The sequence below is a fragment of the Perca fluviatilis genome, chromosome 3, assembly GCF_010015445.1.
Source record: "Perca fluviatilis chromosome 3, GENO_Pfluv_1.0, whole genome shotgun sequence".
Classification (NCBI taxonomy): domain Eukaryota; kingdom Metazoa; phylum Chordata; class Actinopteri; order Perciformes; family Percidae; genus Perca; species Perca fluviatilis.
Window position 1 is genome coordinate 4,648,419 of NC_053114.1, and position 15,220 is coordinate 4,663,638.

Sequence of the window (15,220 nt, forward strand, 5' to 3'; positions counted from 1 at the left end):
AAAAATCCCAAATGATACCCAACCCGTAGTTGTCAGTACAGTATGCTATATCTTTTTATTACCACAGGTTTACGGACACGTCTCTGCTGATTGGGTATCACCTTTGAGACAGCCAATAAATGAGCGAAAACGTATCTCAAAGCCATTGCACACCGTTTCACAGCGTTCCATGGAAACATGTTGTTCAATACGGAAACCGTAGCAACACGGTGCACACCGTTTTGAGATTGAACGCGCCCCAGGACTCTTATCATGCATGTGGAGTTTTGGGGCGGATCGGACAATGCAAAGTCAAGTTACAACAGCTTCCTGTGTTATGGCGAAACACCGTTCCACGAGTTCCTTTTGGTCAGTAAATAAATGAAAAAGTGGTGTGTGTTTTTTATTTTATTTTTACGATTATTTGAAAGCCAAACAAGCCGTCCTGATTATGGTGGCGATCAGCATCAGTGCAACGCCGAGCATAAACAGAATATCCTCCTTCTCATCACTGTCCCTTCTTCCTTCTAATACCCCCCCACCCCTTTCCCCCTCTATTTTTTAAAGCCCCGAATCTGTCTCATTATCTTGTTTTGATGTTGTTCTTTATCAAAATAGGACTTGATAGCGTCCGGCGGGCAACTGAATCCGCTACGGAGCACGGAGACGAAGGAGGAAGAAGAAGAAGAAGAAGAAGAAGAAGAAGCGAGAGTGCCCGCACCATCTCACCACCTCCTGTTGACAACAACAAGAAAGACCATCACAGCAAAATGCCCGCATGTATGGACATCAATTATATTTTTAATTGTGAAAGAGTACAGTACACTAATTAAAACTTGTATATCTTGCCATGCCAAAGGCAAAATTAATAATTGATATTTTATTAATATTCAAAAGTAGCACTGGGAATATATTAAAGCGATTTTGTGGTTGCAGAAATGATCCAGTAGCCAGGCAAGTAAGTGTGTGTGTGTGTGTGTGTGTGTGTGTGTGTGTGTGTGTGTGACCCGTTTTTGATGAATTAGACTGCTCCACCCCTCTTTTAGCCAGGCTGAGTCCAGTTTAGCCCCAAGAGAGAGAGATAGAGAGAGAGAGAGAGAAAAAAAAAAAAAAAAAAAAAAAAAAAAAAAAAAAAAAAAAAAAAGAGAAAAGAAAGGGGATTTGTTTTGAAGAAATGTGGCTAATTTCACTGTAGTCGGTTAACAAATGAATCAGAATTATATTAAGAAAATATTCCTGAAAAAAACAGCACACCCTTCACTCATCGCAGCCCTCAATCCTTAACACAATGTTATCAAATCTCTGCACCCAAATTGCAACATTTTCTGCCAATATTTGTCATCCTTGGTTTGATTCTGGAGTTTTATCTGAATGTACATTCTGTGCAGGAATACCCCATATTCATTATATTTTTGTACATGAATGTTCCAAGTAGTTCAGCTGTGATCTCAACTATTAATTGGATAGAGAATTTTGTTCCTCTTGACATATTACCAATCTTGACATTTTACCCCAAAAAAAGAACAAGAAGAAGAAAAGAAAGTGAAAGGAAGAGAAAAAGAAGGCCCAACTCAGCTCTGACATGTTTGGTTAAAGCAAAGTTAATGGATAGTATTCAAAAGAAATCACCTGTTGATATAGTGATCCCTTGTGAGACCAACTGTGACACCAAATAACAGAAAAAAAGATTATACTCTATTTGCAAATTTAGTTCGGGACAATAAATCCCTGGAATATCATTTGATAAATTATGTGATTTAATATTCAATTTTTTTTTTTTTCTGAATTAGTTCTGCATGCTTAAGTGTAATGTATTCCAGTGTTTAACTACCACTGGAAAGGTCTGGGTGGTCACTCTCCCCTACAGAGCTGGTAGCCCTAAAAGGGGTACCACAGAGGACATGTTGACATGGCACAGTAGGAAAAAGCAAATAATTAAATGACTGACAGATTAATTCTATGTAGCTGATTTTGTTGTGCATGCTGGCTCGCTGTGCGCGGTCAGGGAAGGCTTGCATCATGTGGACGTATCATTACTTAGAAATCCTCATGGGGGCAACAGAAACTACGCACTGTAGCTTTAATGTTATTTCATTTTTTCTTCATTTCATGTTTATTTTATTAGGGACAGATGCTACCACATAGACATTTGTGCAACACATTTCCAATGTACAGCATCACAGCATTTATAGCTATTGCTAGTTTCCAATGCCCGTCCCTAGAAGGCCCTGTGATGTTCCTCTGTAAAGACATGCATGCTAGGTAACTAGGACTACAGTTGAAAATTAGCCATCTGGCTAACACTGGCAGAGAAATGTTGACTAAATGTGTATTCTCCTAATAAAAAATAAATAAAGATAAAGATAAATGAATAAAAAGTCAAAAATAAAAAAAGGGACTATCAAAGTTTCTCAACCTTCCCCACATGGGGTCACTTGATAAGTAACTGCGATCCTGACAAATTAATAATAATTCTATGTGAAGTAAGCTAACTTAAACATGTTTCTAATACTGGCATATTAGTATTTCCAATAATCAACATGGAGCTCTTGTCAATAAATGTCAAATGTGTGACATTATTATTATTATATTGAGGGAACCTGAAGAAGGCACAACACAAAATATGTTGAATGTCCCCTTTAAAACTTCTAGTATCAAATAAGATATTTTAAAAAGGTGCATTCAACAGTGTACTCACAGATTTGAATTTTTTTGTACCTCTACAAATGAATAAAGTTAATCTGGACATTCTGGACTGGTGTTATCTCGCACAAGAAAAGCACATGATACTCAAATTAACATGATGCCATTTTATCTGCAAGAGGACTTTGTGACTTAAAAGTAGGGCCAAACATGAAAAAAAAATTATTATATAAATAAGACTGATAGCAAATGATGTTATCGTAAATTCCTGCAGTCTCAAAATATTGTTAAAATAAAATAGATATAAAAATCGTGATTCAAGAAAAAGTTTTATACATATGAAAATAACAGTGGAACCCTTACAACATCAGTTTGATTGTTTTATGGGATTTGCATAAATTTGGCGTTATATTGCTATTGGAAAATATGTTTATTGATGTTGGGATAAATGATTTCAACATTACTGCCGAGCCCTGCTTACTGTTACAGAAGATTAGTGAGTTTGCAGTGTATCGCTGTAGTATGTAGCGTTGCTATAGAAAAATGTAAATATTTCCAAAATCAGAATATCAAAATATCTACAACTATGTATCAGATCCTCCTCGACAAAATTATATTTCTAGCATTTTTTCATCTTCAGGCCGGACCAGCAAGGTAAGGCAAGATAAGGGCGGTGGGTATGTGTGTGTGTGTGTGTGTGTGTGTGTGTGCTGGGGTCCTTTATCTCCTCATCCCCTTGAAGTTGAATATTCACGGCGGGGGGGGGAAGATTGCACTAATCTAAAATTTCTAATTAAAACTATTTGGTTGGCGGTATCACATAAACACTGTTATTGTTTAATATCGTTCACTGTCTCACGGAATGATCCATCATCCTGCCAGGTGCTGCCCCATCCTCCAACCAACCGATGCCCGCCCTCCACCTCATATCATAAACCCCTTTCAAAATAATAATAATTTAAAAACAGAGATAATGACGCCACCTTTCCTGCTACAACCATCTCAGTGTCTCCTTGTTTTTTTTTTTAAGGAAGCCGGGGCGAAACAGAGGGGGGGGGGAGGGAGTCGGGGTGTTGAGCATGTGTTTAGTATTTTTTTAATAAGCGTCCTCAGTACTATTGAGTGGGTCCCTTTGTTCATATGGTAAGATTAATTATGCTGTCAGCCACTCTCAGGGGCTGCTTAACAAAGATTCAGTGATATAATGGCCTGGCCTTGCGCTTGGCAATCACAATCACTGGGAGACAATATCAAATCCTCCCTTCTTCTGCACACAACGGCTAACCCGCGGCCGCCCTCTTCATCAAGGAGGAGAAGTCATTTTTGCCGGCTAAACATACTTCTCCTTTGCACCCGCACTGACACACACATTGCTTAACTAGAAACACACACACTCTCTTCACGTCCGTGCAGTTCGACTCATCAGTTGTCATTTATAACTCGCTGTTATAAATGTGTGTGTGGGCTCAGGTCTCCTTCAAGGACGGCAGAAACAAGTAATGAAACGACACACAGGGTTTGAACTCTGCTATTGTCGCTGATGATTCATGCATAGAATGTCCACACACACACACACACACACATACATTTCCTTTCTTTCCTCCCTCGCGACTATTTTAAACCGGGGTTAATTTTGCATTGCAGATTGAAGACGCTGCAGCCGCATCATTGCGAGCAGCGCCGATGAGATATATGTTTTTGTCATAGTCCATATAGGGGACGAGCGGCAGGCAAATTGATTGATATTGGCAAGTTCTATTCAGGCCGTTTCAAAGGGCTGATTTGTAATTTTTGTGTTTTGAATCTGTCACTGCGCGACAATCTCTCTGCGAACAAAACCGGATGTGTTAGAAAGGGCAGAAAGTGATGAAGAGAATGAAGAAAAGCAGGGGGGGGAGACTTTTTTTGTTGTTGTTAAAGGCAAACAATCGTGCATGGTTGTGAAATGTGTTGGCAGTGAGGGGATGGGTCAGATTAACACCAGACATTATGCAGGCAGATAGCTCTAACTAGCTACAGACCTGCATGTGCATGTGCTTGTTAGTGTGAGTGGAGGCTGAACTCAAGCCATTGGATGACAAGATCAAGATCAGAGGTGGAGCACTGTTCGGTATGAGGGCCGTGGGTTTGCGTGAATCTGTGTTCCTGCAGCTGTGTGGACACATTGCCCAAACGCTGATCTTTTTCTTTTTCTGGATTGTTTCCTCCCGACTCTTTTCCTTTGAGCATTGAACTGATTCCCGAGTGCAACTCCAGCTTGAGTAGGTCACCCTGTAAAAATGTCGTCATAGCAACCCGTTCTCACTCCCAACTCTATAAAATACTGACACTTGGTCGGTGGCTCTTGGTGTCAGATACCGATGCAAAAAAATCACGCTTCAGTGTCTGAATGGGACGCACCTGGCAGAGCAACAGCTCGAATACGGCGCTGTAAGATGACGTAGTATTAAAGCCAACACCAAAGACTCTGTTGTACCTTAAAATAATTTTTCCAAAATCGTTTCAGTGGGTCGTCAACTCGTAACAGGGTGAACGACACTTCTGCATTCGCTTTGCGGCCCTCTATCGGCTATAACCGCACTATGCAAGTTTGCCAGACCGGGTAGCGGATCTATAGTTCAAATGAGACATACAACAGCGGTAATGGACAATTCTGCTTCCAACCTGTAGGGGGACCAAAGAGGGAAAGTGCTTTGGTGTTAATTTAACAGCAACAACTTTAGCAAGTAGTATTAAAGACCAAAAGTCAGCGTAAGAAGGTTGGTTGGGGTGGTAGATGGGTAAAACAACACAGGACTTTCACCCAAGAGTCCAGGATTCGTGTCCCGTTCTTGTCCCTGAAACGTACATTTTGTAACTCTCCAAGACAAACAATCTTTCCCTAAACCTAACTGTCCCTGATGTCAAGTGTCCCGCCCAAGCAGGTCTAAATGTGATCCCAAAGGGCTAGACGCAAGTCCAGAGAGTGTCAAATAGCGACGCCAAGGGTCCCGACCGAGAGCGTCAAAAAGTGACGCCAAGCCTCCCGACCAAGAGCATCTAAATATGACGCTAAAGGAGACTTTTTGCGTCAGTAACAAACGCCAAAGGCACCTGACCAAGCATCGCTTTTTGGCGCGATGGAAGTGAGAATGTGTTGGTCATAGTAATGCTCTGGACTCCTAAAGGTGGTGCCAATGGGCTGATGTTACAACTACACTAGAATGGCATTGCCAGACCTTCCTCCACAGTGCTGCGGAGGAGGGTCTGGCTAGTCCACACAGCATTCTGGGATGGGAGAAAAACGTTCTCTGGTTTATTGGCATTTCTTTAAACCAATCACAATTGTCTTGGGCGGCGCCTGGCACCTGGCAGAGAAACAGTGCCTCTGCAAAAAGGAACTTGTTTTGGTGGAACGTATACGTTCAAAAGTTGTTTTAGTCGTGCGAGAGAAAACTGAGATTGGACAGAAGTCTAGCTAGCTGTCTGGATTTATATTTTAGTTCTTTATATCTGGATTTATATTTTAGTTCTTTATATTAACTATTTCTTCCAACCCAATTGCCCAAAAATAACATGGACATTCAAGTTCAATTAATGAATTTCATAGCATTTAAAAAAAAAAAAAACAGTTTCAAAACAGTATCCTGACTAAACTTTGACATATACCCGTCTGTGATCCTCTAATCATCCTCTGATCTTTAACAAAAAAAATGAGGTATAATATCACATAAATGAGGTTTGTTGACCAATGTTCCAAGAATAAGTGTAAAACGTATTATTAAACCAAGACAAGTAGGTGTTGGTGGTGTATATACTGTAAGTGACCAAAACGTTTTTAAAAAAGCGCCCAAAAACATTTTCATTTTCCATTTTTACCTGGAAGGACAACAAGTTCATTGTTGACTGGAAGAAAAAACAAGGGTTCAGTGGCCACTCGATGAACTTCAGTTGTTGGCACTTCCACGATGGCTTCATATTTCAGCACCAGACGTTGCCCCTTAGAACTTAAACATTGCGTGATTATTTTAATTTTTTTAAACTAAGAGTTGTGTAAATGAAGTTGGTTTGAGGTGTCTAAGAAAACAAAGGAGAGAGTTGTTAAAAATCCAAAAAGCTCTCAGATATTTTGCATGCACTTGTTTTTTTTAGAGGGTCCCTAAACTTCAGCTCATTAGTTTCTCATCTCAAGTTAAGACCTGATGCCAGGCTTCATAAGGTAAAAATAGCAACTGTGAACAACAGTCGTGCCAAACAAATCTGGTGAAAGCTGGTATAAAGTTATTGAGCGTGAACACCTGTACAGACAACAACAACCTGTATAATTGATCACTACTGAAGAAAACGTTTGGATCTGCTGATTATGAACCAAGACATCATGACCCCTGCCTCTCATTTCACCTGTCCCTTGTTACCATCCTCGTTGATTCAAGGTTCCTTTAATTGTCATTCAGCAGAACACGGAAATATGTAAAGCATGGATGAAATTACGAGCATGGCTCCTTAAAACACAGATAAAAACAGGGTTATAAAATAGAGCTCTATAAATAAATAATAATAAAAAAAAAAAGAATAAATAGTTTCCAGCAGACTATTTATCCATACGACTATGGCTTGCCTTGTGTATTTAGTTGTTTTTCTGTTGTGCGTTTGTCGTCGTACTTGGTGTCAAGAAGTTCTGCCTGTTTTCTAGTCTTCCTGTTTCCTAATGTTCTTTTTTTCCCCTGTTACCTGTTTTTTACTACTACTTTTTTTTACTGCCTGCCTAGTTGGAAGTTTAGTTTTTTCTTTTTTTATTAAGTCTTTGATTATTTTGACCACATTTTTTCTTCTTTTTTAGGCTCACATCGCTTCAGAGGCCGTTGTTTGTTTACATTATTGTTCCTACAAATCGGTCCCTAGCTCCTCCCTCCCGATGACATCACACGCATCGTGAAGTAGGGCAAGCTTTGATTAGTCAGGGACATAGACTGTGAAAACAGTGGACGTACAGTAGCACCAGTGCGTCACCCAATGCTTTGTGAAATGCCGATATTAACGCGTTTTAACCAGGGGCTTTTTTGTTTTTTTTTGTGTTTTTTTTCGGGGACCATCCCAATTTATGCCTCTATAATCGCATCATCTGACACAGTGATTATCTACACATACATAAATATCATGTATTGTGAATACGGCGTAAGAAGTACTGTGATGTTCCAGACAAATGTGTGAATCAGGAAACAGCAGGGCAAGGAGGGACTACAAAAAGCACAGATATTTGGATGTCTTATCTGTTAAGACCACATTATCTTTTCATATAGAAATCATTTATCCTTTGCTTACATCCCTTACATGTTTAATAAGAAGTAAGAAGTTTGAAAAAAGGTATGGGGTTTCCTTTAAGACAGAGGGAAACTGTTATGCACATAAAGGCATATGAAAAGCATTGGGTATAACATAAATAGCAGTGGTGGTGATGTTGTAGTGGATGTGACACATGCCTTTCGTGTGGGAGATCTGGGTTTGATTCCCACTGCGATACATCAGCCAATGTGTCCCTGAGCAAGACACTTAACCCCTAGTTGCTCCAGAGGCGTGCAACCTCTGATATATAGCAATTGTAAGTCGCTTTTGATAAAAGCGTCAGCTAAATGACATGTAATGTAAAAATAGTGCTTGTGTGTGTTCTTGCTAACGTTATTTTTTTCTGCATTCTGTTACATTTTTATGCAGAGCTTTGTACCACTTTAACTGACCGAAAGTGTCTTGCATTGTCTTGCAAATGATATTTACCTGATGTTAAACACACACACACACACACACACACACACACACACACACACACACACACACACACACACACACACACATACCCGTTTTTGTTATCCGGTGGGGACTCATGACATAGCGAATGTACATGGGGACCCTTTCTAAACTACTACTTCTAAATGAGCTAGAGCCATGGTTTCAACTCCAAAAATTCTTTTTTGATTCTGGGATCCTGAAAATCACTTAAAATGTTAGGATTTCACAAATAAAGGTCAAACCTGACTATCACCAACCCTATGGGGACACATGGCAAATTCTTTTAATATTTATAATATTTATACTCCCATTCCATTGAAATACTCCTCCTTCTATTATATACATTTTTTTTTCAGCTATAAAGACCTCATATTTACTTTTATCACTCGTTGTTGTATAGTACAGGTGAAATAATTAAAGTAGCCACCAGGTGGCGCTTCCATGGTTTTTGTTTTTTATGTTTTGATGCTCCTCTTGCCTGTCTTAAGTTTGTTTTGGCCATTTAATGGTTTTTTTAATTAACTGTTTTCTGATTCTGCAAGGGTGGACAAGCTGGTTTAAAGAGAGTAGCTCTGCTCCGCAAACAGACCTGTTATGCCCTATCCTCCACTCAAACACCAGACTACTGACATCACAATAAAACCGCTGATCATATTTATACCCTATATACCCTCATTGATAAACATATAAAAGAATATACATGCTTTTTTATTTACTTTCAAAAAGCTTTAGTGTATATTTGACACAAGATTGTTCTACAAAGCTACTGAAAGTAATGTAAAGGGCATTTTAATGACTTTTTAATGAACGCAGGACTTTGTATGCTGTACAAAAATGTAAAAACAAAATGCCAATTAGAATTTGGCTAAAACTCATTTGAGTTGTGTGTTTGAACCAAGTGCACTCCATACCAGCGAGGTGGGGGTCCGGTCCACTTACAAAACAAGAATTGAATCAATAAGATAACACACTATTGACAGCTTGCATGCAGAGTTCTGTAAGCTTCTCCTACATGTCAAGAGGAAAACTAAATATAATGCAAAGAGGCAGAATTAGGCCAGTTTATCAGAACTTAAAACCAAAAATAAGCAATTAAATTTTGGACACATCTAAAACATAGTGACCCCTCTCATATTATCAAGTGCCAAGAGATGAACAAAATGGACACCCGCTACCCAGCTGAGTTCACAAACCTGTTCCACCAAAGCATCAGGAACATAACCAACAACTCAACTAGATTACACACGAGTTAAACAAAACTACATCATCTATTTTCCAATAGATGATGTAGTTTTGTTTAAAACTACATTTTTTGTTGCTCTAAAACAACAGGACACCATAGCAGATTATTTGAGCATGGTTACGGATCGGCACAGTACAGACTGAGTGCGCACAGCCTTGCCATTGAAAACAGGTGACAAAGGAAAACCTGGCTCCCTGTAGAGCAAAGGCTGTCCACTGATTGCACCCTTAGTGAGCCTAGAACAGAGCCAAACTTCCTCACTTAACATGTCAAATATATAAACATTTGGAAACTATATTTCCAAAGAATATATATATATATATATATATATATATATATATATATATATATATATATAAGAACCAAAAGGTTTTCTATAGCTCTCAGATTAAATTAAATTACCAGTCCTACTAGGAGAGGACACTAAGAGCTGTGAGCAGGCAGCAGTCTGTGTTGCTTCCATAAACTGAGGGACAGTGAGTGACAGCAGCAGTCGCCTGCACCTTGTACTTGTTTTGTTAATTTTTCTTCGTTTCCTGTCGGTATTGTTCCAACCAACCTTTGACTTGTAGTACTTTATATATTCTGGTTCATTCAGGAAATGCCACAGAAGCAATGGTGTTTACATTGCAGATTAACTTTATTATCACAACTCATCCATATACAAATTAATTTGTCCTGGCTCTTTGCTATGATCATTCCTTCTCCTTCACCTTATTCTCTTACTTCCTACAAACCTGTCTGTCTCTGCTGACCTCGATTTCTCTCTACAAACCTGTCTCTCTCCCTGTACGTGTTTCTCTCTCTTTACCTCTGTTTCTTATTTTAAAAAATGTTCAGGAACACTTTCTCTTTCTACTCACCCATCTATCTCTCCCTACATAGTCTCTCTCTCTAATATACATACCTGTCTCACTCTCTAATCTACATACCTGTCTCTCTCCTTTCTACATACCTGTCTCTCTCTACATACCTGTCTCTCTCTACCTACATACCTGTCTCTCTCATTTCCTACATACCTGTCTCTCTCTCCCTGCAAACCTGTCTCTCTCTACAAACCTTTCACTCTCTCTACAACCTGTGTCTCTCTCTACCTCCATTTCTCCAACCACCCATGACCGACTACCACAATGTTCTTTAGGATAAAAATGTAAATGACATCACTCAATGAAATAATAGTCAGAGCATGTTGACATATTAAATTTGAAAACAAAAGAGCTTTAACAATCTTAATAAAATGTCTTTGCATGCTCAGATATGAGCTGAATTCAAGTAAGCGCTGTACCTAGTTGTGGGATTGTAGAAGTACTTAGATGGCAAAAAAGAATTATGTTCAGTGATTACAATTTAGATTTCCATTAGTTATTTTCTAGACGCTTTAAAGTGTCAATGCGGTTCTTCATATAGAACTTAACTGCCTGCCAGCTCCTTCCCCTAAGCACCTCTGAGGATCCCTTGATAGATGCTTCACACTGGGCTTTACCAGGAACCCTGCCAGAGTTGATGTTGTCCATGAGATTGCTCTCCACAGCCTGGACTTCCTCGGTGCTCCACTTCTTTCTCGCCATTTTTTATGAACCTTAGACAAAGAAGTAAGGCCAATCAATGTAAAATTGCTTGCAGAGTTTAAAGATTAAAAATCTAAAATGATGGGTGTCTGGACAGTAGTAACTAGGTGGTTTCTATTGTCGTGCTAATAATAATAATAATAATAATAATAATAAGTCATTTAGACTGAAAAAAAACTGTAAAAGTGTGGTTGTTACAAGGGGACTAGATGGCAACTAGATGGTTGCTAGATGTTACCTCATAACCACCTAGGGCTGCACAATAGAGACACAGCACATCGCGTCATACTCCCACCAGAGAGGAAAACATCTTTCTGCTCTCCATCGACTTGTATTGGATGAAGGTGCCTCATCTTCAATTTTGTCTGCTGGCAAACCGAAACATTCCTAAAAGCTGCCGTGTGGTGATATTTACTACCAACAATGTATAGAACCCAGAACCTAAGTTTTCATAAGTTGTGGAACCGAAAAACGGAGCTTTTATGATGACTAAAGTGGATATAGACGTGAGGAATCAGCAGAGAGAATGGTTAGACTGTGGGATTCTGACACTAAGCTAACAATATGCCCAATGTTACGTTTGCAGCAAGCATTTTATTAACAAGTCAAATATCCAAATGTCAGTTTTAGACTAACTACAGTCTGTAAGGTAAGCGAACACAGGTAATGTTGGACATAACTTTAGTTTAGTGTCAGGATTCCAGTCTTCCCATTCTTCCTGCTGATTACTCATGTTTGTGTTGTTTGCTAGCAGAAGGAATAAAGAGGAGAAAACCTTGACAATACAAGTAAACGGAGGGCAGAGAGCTGTTTCCCCCCCTGGTGGGGGCGGGACTTAAATACGCTCCGTCTCTATATGGAGAGAAAAAAAATAAAAGCTTTTCTTTTTGTCACAATATACATTTTTACTTAAGAAATTTAAAATTCATGATGATGTAATATTTTGTTGGGGTCTTTTTTCCTATATCTGAAAAACATGATTTGTAGGCCAGGGCATCTCTGTTTCTTCAATCTACATATTGCACTTGGCCATATTGTGATTTTGATAATATTTTTGATTAATTTTTCAGCCCCATAAGTCCCTAACAACTACTTAGCAAAAACCAAGCAATGCTCTACCAACCATCTGGTTGGTACTGCACTTCCTTTTTTAGCCTTGATCTGGCTGCAAGTAATTCCCTTTTTCATTTACTTACTGACAAAATCAGCTTTATATCACATAGGACTACTTAAATAACATGAGACATTTGTACATAGCTGACCAGATCCCTTTTAGTTAAGCTCACATGCAAATTCACAATTACCTTTATGTCTTTGTAAATCATTGTCCAAAACCAATTTTTACGTTAATCTTGATTGCTATACCTATGTGAGTACTGACGAAAAATAAAAAACGAGTCAAATCGGTGCTAGCAACACGGAGCTGCTGCAGCTAATGCCCAGAGCTCCCACTCAGCTAAAACGGCAGTTTTGGGGGCACAAGATAAAGAGTGCCTTTGTGTCTCTTAACAGACACAAAATGCAATTAAAATGTCTGTACAACATGAACAGGGCCCTTACATGACAACTAGATGCATTTGTGTTCAGCCCGGCTTCTGTAATAATCATCACAAAGCAGTTCCCTGTGTATTTGTAGCATTTATATCCATTTTGTGTGTGATCCATCTAGCGTTGGTGAGTAGGAGTCTTGTCAGTGTTGATTGTTGTGGTTTCCTTAGCCAGGCTAGCAGGCCCGGCCGGCGTCCCATCTTCTGCTTCCTGGCTTACCGTGGCCGACAACAATCCAGTGAGCGCCCGCTGGTCTGGTGGAGGTCTTCCAGAAGACCATTCAAGCCTTTGCTGAGAAAATTTGTATTTTATTTCCCCCTCAAAAATAGGTCATTGAGCACCTTAGTGGTTATGACCATATTAGTGACTATGTTACTACATGGAAACGGGCCAAATGATGCCTGTTTCTTGTACAGTAATAGCGTTACTGAAGGCTAGCTCTAGCTCCATAGTTACATTACCCCAAGCTTCTTCCTTTGTGAACACCTCCGCTCTTCACTCTTCACACACGACGCTCCTCCAACCTGCACACTGTTTACCTTTTCCTGCTACAACTGAATTCAAACGGGACTTCAGCGCGAGACTACAGCTAGCCGTCTGTAACACTATTTTACTGTACAAGGCAAACATAATTTGGTCCATTTCCATGTAGTTACATAGTCACTAATATGGTCATAATCACTACAGTACATTTACAGTACTAGTACTACATTTTTGAGGTGGGAAATAAAAAATTTAGCAGCAAAGGCTTGAATGGTCTTCTGGAGGACATCCACCAGACCAGCGGGCGCTCGTTGGATTGTTGTCGGCCGCGGTAAGCCAGGAGGGCGGGCAGGAAGCAGAAGCATGGACGCCGGCCGGGCCTGCTAGCCCGGCTAAGGAAACCACAACAATCAACACTGGCAAGACTCCTACTCACCAACGCACAAAAATGGATATATATGCTACAAATACACACAGAACTGCTGCGTGATGATTATTACGGAGCCTGGCTGAACACACTTACTCATCCCCGCGGACGGCTAGCAGCTAACAGGGTAGGTGAATTTAAACAATGGCTAAGTTGCTAAACGCATCTTGTTGCCATGTAAGAGCCCTGTTCATGTTGTACAGATGTTTTAATTGCATTTTGTGTCTGTTAAGAGGCACAAAGGCACTCTTTATCTTATGCCCCCAAAACTGCCGTTTTAGCTGAGTGAGAGCTCTGGGCGTTAGCTGTATTAGCTCCGTGCTGCTAGCACCGAATCGGCTCATATTTTTTTGCTATCGACGGTACTCACATACAGTAGGTATAGCAAGATTAATATAAAAATTGCCAGGAGTTCTCCTTTAATACTATTGATTACAGAAAAATGCCACATCATTAAATACCAAATTTAAGTACCGGAGGAGTAGGCCAAATCCCATCAGTGGTAGTGAGCCAAAATTGTATATTTTCTGAAAATGGCTAAGAAAAGTATTGGTCTAGAGTTTAAGATGTTTTGGCTGTGATTAACCTAGAGTTTTAAACAAGCGCAAATTTACAATAGCTGCGACCACTTAGTGCTTTGGAACCGGTACCAGGTCCGCCGGACTTAACAGGTTAAAACCAAGAAAATTTCCCCACTACTGTTATTGTCAGACCAAGTTGTGCATTGGATTGTATGTGAACTTACAAATACACTTTCTGCTCTCTTGAGTTCAGGAACACTTATGTCCTTTTCAGGGACGGAACTTAGTTCAAGGATCACTGTAGGGTCAGAAGAGCTCTGGTCCATTTCCTGGGGATCAAATACAAAGCAAACAATTATTGTTGTTAGTTAAAATAAATGTATGCCATTTACTTATTGATAATTTTTCTGTTAAAACTAATTTATTTTAGAATTCCTCTCCCACTACATTCCATATTAGTATTACTATGCACCACATCTAACGATCGTGAGTATAACCTGCATAAACGCGACTGACTCTACTCAACCTTTTGGTGACCTTTTAAAAGCTGTAATCTTTGACACTGATGATGATGATGGATAAAGCCTACCCGCAAGCATTTTTTTCCCAAGATTAACCTAATAATGAAAATGTGACATATTATGGTTGGATTCATGTAGGCTTATTATTACTTGAGATGATGTACAACACTGTGATTTTATAAAAAAAAATATATAATACAATGACTTACACAAAGCAAAACCTTACTTGGAAAAAATATGAAACCTACAACTCAGGCTAAATACTGGATCATCCTGCAATAGCCCACTTAAGCCAGTCATGATGCCATGTCGTTCAATAAAAACATGATGCAGAGAGAGGAAGGGATTGCTAGGTGTGTTTGCTTAAAAAGTAGTAAAGTTTACATTGGCATGACAGAAAGGTAGGCTATGTTTGATTTGTGTTGCAGGCTAGCTGACTTGGCATGAGTTCGCAGCAGCCATAATGAACCGATAACATGTGTGAGGGCCTATGGCAAGAATGCTGTGACTGAATGATTACAGTT

The 15,220-nt window shown here is 39.5% G+C and overlaps 1 long non-coding RNA gene across 1 annotated transcript; it reads right to left on the reverse strand.

Annotated features, from left to right (window-relative positions):
* Positions 1-10,249: 10,249 nt before the first annotated feature.
* LOC120556382 lies at positions 10,250-14,652 on the reverse strand. The gene is made up of 2 exons (XR_005638848.1): positions 14,400-14,652; positions 10,250-11,207 (listed from the first exon to the last, which is right to left on the reverse strand). It is a non-coding gene; the product is annotated as an uncharacterized LOC120556382 (long non-coding RNA).
* Positions 14,653-15,220: the final 568 nt, after the last annotated feature.